Source organism: Myodes glareolus, chromosome 5 (assembly GCF_982192425.1).
Source record: "Myodes glareolus chromosome 5, mMyoGla1.1, whole genome shotgun sequence".
NCBI classification, from domain to species: Eukaryota; Metazoa; Chordata; class Mammalia; order Rodentia; family Cricetidae; genus Myodes; species Myodes glareolus.
The window spans coordinates 11819548-11824113 of NC_142030.1; positions in this window are offsets into that span (position 1 = coordinate 11819548).

Consider the following 4566-nt stretch of genomic DNA (forward strand, 5'->3'; position numbering starts at 1 on the left):
GGAACAGAGGGATTTAGGAGCTGAGATGGCAGAGAGTGGATTAGCCAAAAGTATGGATACATGAAGAAGCCTAATTAAAACCCACTAATTTTAAGAGATAGATAGATAGATGCATACATACATACATACACACATACATACTGAACACAAGTACCCCACATGAGTGGGTAATACTGTTCCCAGAAGACATAAGTTATTAAATGAAAATCTCAGTGCCAGGCAGGATACCTCCCTATGAGCTACTGTTTAAGGAGACCCCAGAGATACCCAGAACAACACAGCCCGTTGCTCCTCTCCTGGTCGCCCACCGTAGACAGATGATCAGACCCTATTGCTGAGGACACTGCTTACTCTCGGTGCTCAACACAGAGAAATCAACCCCGTACTGACCAGGAAACTCTCTTCACTAGCGTGTTTAGTGCCTGAGGTGCCCTGCAGGCCTCTGGAGGAGAAAGTCACCAATAACCTGATACAGCTGTGACCCTTGCCCTCAACAACACTGATCAGAGAGCCCGCTGTAGGGCACAACAGTTAAGCAGGTAACCAATCACTTTCTGATTGGATGTGACATCTGCCCCAAAGGAGGAATTTCATACCTGGTACTGTAAACCTGAGCAAAAGCCCATGCTGAGGAGATCACAGGCCCTGTCGGGCAATATTGAGTATCTCCTTTTTTTTTTTTTTTTTTTAACCAAATGGTCCTACTGTTAAACTACCTTCTAAATATGCATCTGCCAACAGATCTGTGCTCCTTTCGACTTTGGTCAGAGCAGCTTCCTTTGGCAGTGGGTGGTGGTTCATGTAGAGACACATGGCACATCAGGGTGCTGAGTATAAAACACGAGGGCTCAGCTGTGGATGGGCCATCTGTACAGACCTCCCAGGATCCAATGCTCAGGGAACTTCAAAGAAGGGACAGGCAGAATGGAAGAGCCGGCAGGGGAGGGAAGCTGTGGAATGCTGACTTTTGGGTATGGCACAGCTGTCGAGTGCATCAGATCTCATTAGTTGTGGTTATCTAATCACGTCCTACTGGAGGAACCACACTCATGTGCGCGCGGGCAGCACTAATTGGGTTCAAGGGGTAACTGATAATACAAATCAAAACAGAACTCGAAGCTGAAGCTGGTAGGGGAGGGGTGGAGGCACTAGAGGGAGCTAGAGGGAGTCAGTAGGAGAGGCGACATAACCAACAGTTGTGCAAGCATATGGAACTCTCCAAGAATAAAAATATCATTTAAAATAAATAAGCGAACAAAAACGATTCAATGGGAAAGAGATTCCTAAGATGTTAGCACCTGGGGCTGCTTCTACAGATATATACACGAAATGCTAGGCATTCTTACTGTGTTTTAGAAGTGAGGCAGGAAAAAAGAAATCTTGGAATTCAACAAAAACAAGAAGAGACGCAAGGGGTTGGGGTGGAGTGTGGGGACGTACTGGTGAGTCAGGGTGGAGGTGTAAAGCTCCACCCTCTCTCTCTAAAGGAAGGCAGACCTGGCCGCAAACTTGACCTCTGACTGTGGGAAGGCTCCAGCCTGAAGTTGCGCAGGTCAGCCAGTGGGAGGCGCTGTGGCGCCGCTCCGGTCATCTCTGACGGTGGCCTTGGGAATGTGGCCAGCGGGACCTGGACACCGCCCTGACTGTGGCCGACACGTGGCAGCCTCAGTCCGCCAGCCCAGCCTGGGTCCAAGGTCCTGTCCTGCGAGAAGGCAAGGGCGGGGGAGGGACTCCCAAAATGAAAGTTCTCGACTGCTTTGTGGTCACGGCCGGTCTGTTTTCTCGTGGATGCTAGGATGCCCTGGGAGCACAGGCACTTGCGGTAGAAAGCCAAGAATCTTTTCTGAACTCATGAATTTTCCAGACTCTGGATTTTTCACCCAGATTTCAGGCAGGGCCGGAGCCTGTTAAAGAACTGTGTTTGGGACAGTCAGGATACACAAACTGGAGGCCTCTTGTAGTGCGTCTGGTCCGAATGGAGAAGAGTAGAAACAAACCTACCTCCGTTCAGAAAACTTAGAACAAAGGAGGAAGGGAATGTAAACTATGTCGTTAGAAAGGCTTCAGTGCTTAGAACACTTGAACATGCTGCTGGCTTGAATAAAATGTCTAATTATAATTCATGTCCCCAATTTTGTTAGTGTGGTTTTAGCTTATCAGAATGTAAGGTGAGGCAGGAACTCTGCGAATCCGTTTACCAAAAACGAGAAGAGGAGAAAAAAAGAGGGTTCCCAAGAAACTTTTCATGTATATTTTCCAGAGCCACCACAATCGCGTGCGCGGCTGTGACTAAGACACTCAGAGGGAACAGAGCCCACTCCGTATGATTTCTAACCGCTCCCTTAGCGTCCGGCCTCCTGTTAACACCCGTGTTTTAACCTCTACAAACCCCTCCTTAACACCCCAACGCTGCTTCATAGAGTCCTGCCCTGAGGGCACAGTCCTGCAGTCGGACTTAGCCTGGGGAGAAGTCTCCGACCAGAGCTCCTCAGGGCCACTGTGGGTGGCAGCATGGAGCCACACACCTGTATCACCGCAGCTGTCCTGACCAGACCTTATCCTTCTGCCCCTGTCAGCACCCAGCCCCACCGGTTGATTGCAAGCACTTGCTCATGTGTTTTATTGCGCATGTGTTTTTGTGTTGTGTTTTGCTTTCTAGACCTTTCAACTCCATGAATTACGTGGGAGCTGAATACACGCTGGGCTCGTCGCGCCCTTTGGGCTTTCTAATCCTTTTATGCCCTTCCGTGAACCCTCACTGCAAAAACAACCACCCAGAAAGCTGGGTCGGGAACTCTTATGCCCCTTCCCCTTCCGAGCTCGGGAGTTTCAAACCCACCCACCATCCTCCCATCCTCCCATTCAGAAGAGTTCACAATGGGGCTGAAAAAAATAACTGAGCCCGCTCTGCTGTTACAAATGACCCAAGATCCAGTTCTGAGGACGTGTAACTGTGACCCCAGAGGCTCCCACAGCCTCTGGCCATCGTGGGCATTGTATTCAACACACAGAGATAGACACATATTCACATCATTAAAAATAAAAGTAAAATCATTTTTTAAAGGAGTTCAGAACTCTTTTCATCTGGTGGGTGTGGGCTATATTTTGACAACCTAGGTTTTTTACACTTAAACACTACCAACCTAGCCTCGGCTTTTGCTGTTGTCCTTTGGAGAGAGACCTCACGGGCAGAGTGAAACAGGGTGAGCTCAAATATGCACTTCAGGGGTCAGAGCCAATCCTTCTAAAGGGGCCCGAGATTTTCTGCATCTTACAACAAGATGAGACCGGGTTTAAACCCTTCCATCTTTAAGATGATGTCTGAGGTCTCAGAGCTACACCCTGAGGTTTATTTCTATCCTGCAGGGAACTTGCAGGAACTATTAGTAAGAAAGGGGGTGGGGATGGACCTATGGGAGGAGACAGGAGGAGGAGGAGGAGAAATAGGAAAGTGGGCTTCCAGAACTGATGGATAGTATCGTGAATCTTCCATAAGGATAAAAGAGCACAACTGGGAAGGCTGGGGAGGTGTGGAGTGAGCCAGCGTGCCTATGGCAAAGAAAGAGGCAACTGGTTTCTATCAGAAAACAAACAAACATAGCAAACAGACAAAAATCACGGTCCAGAGTGCATTCATCCCCATCTAGAGTAGAGCCCACTTAACCTCTAAAAGCCCTTAGCTTTCAGAAACCACTATGCTGTGCTATAAAGCCCTCGGCCACCACAGTGTGCTATGCTTGTTCTCTTGAAACTCAGCGTCCCACAGTGTTCTGGATGTAATTCTGGATTTGGAGAACTACCAAAAGCTCACTTCCTCTCCTAATTTTTCTTTCTTAAGTGTGTGGGGAGGGGGAGGTTGCCTGCATGTGTATATATGAACCACGTGTGTACCTGGTGCCTGTAGCAGCCAAAAGAGGACATTGGAGCCCCTGGAACTGGATTTAGAGGTGGCTGTGAGCTGTTGTGTGATTGCTGGGAACTGAACTCACGTCCTCTGGAAGAGTCGCCAGTGCTATTTCTGAGCCATCTCTCCAGCGCCCCCCCCCACACACACACACACGCTAGTTCATAATTCCTCCTGTGGTTCAGAAACCACAGTCCTCCACTGAGGCCCTCACAGAGGGAGGCGTACTGTTTTGATATGGACAATTGGCTAACTGTGCCGTTTCCTCACTGCCGTTCAGCAAAAATAAAAAATAAATAAATAAATAAAAACACCTTCCTATCTTCCACAGAGTTGTACAACAAGGCTAAGAAGTGGGGTCAGGAGATTTCAAGCCAAAGCATACAGAGTCAGCAAATCAGAGGACCCCAACTGGAGTGTAGTTGTGTTTACTAGCCATTGCCTGAGCCCAGACACCGGGAGCTGGAGGATCAGAGCTGAGCCTGCTTGTCTTCAGTGCGTGGGCTTCTGTCTGGGGGAAAGAAAGTGGCCACCTGTCTCCCACAGGGCTTACTTAGGAGCCAGTCACTTACAGGCCACGGGAGTGTGGAGGGGGCTGCTAAAGCAAGCTGACTGAAACAAGCTAGATTCCCCACTACCAAACACTGAGATCAAAGGATGCA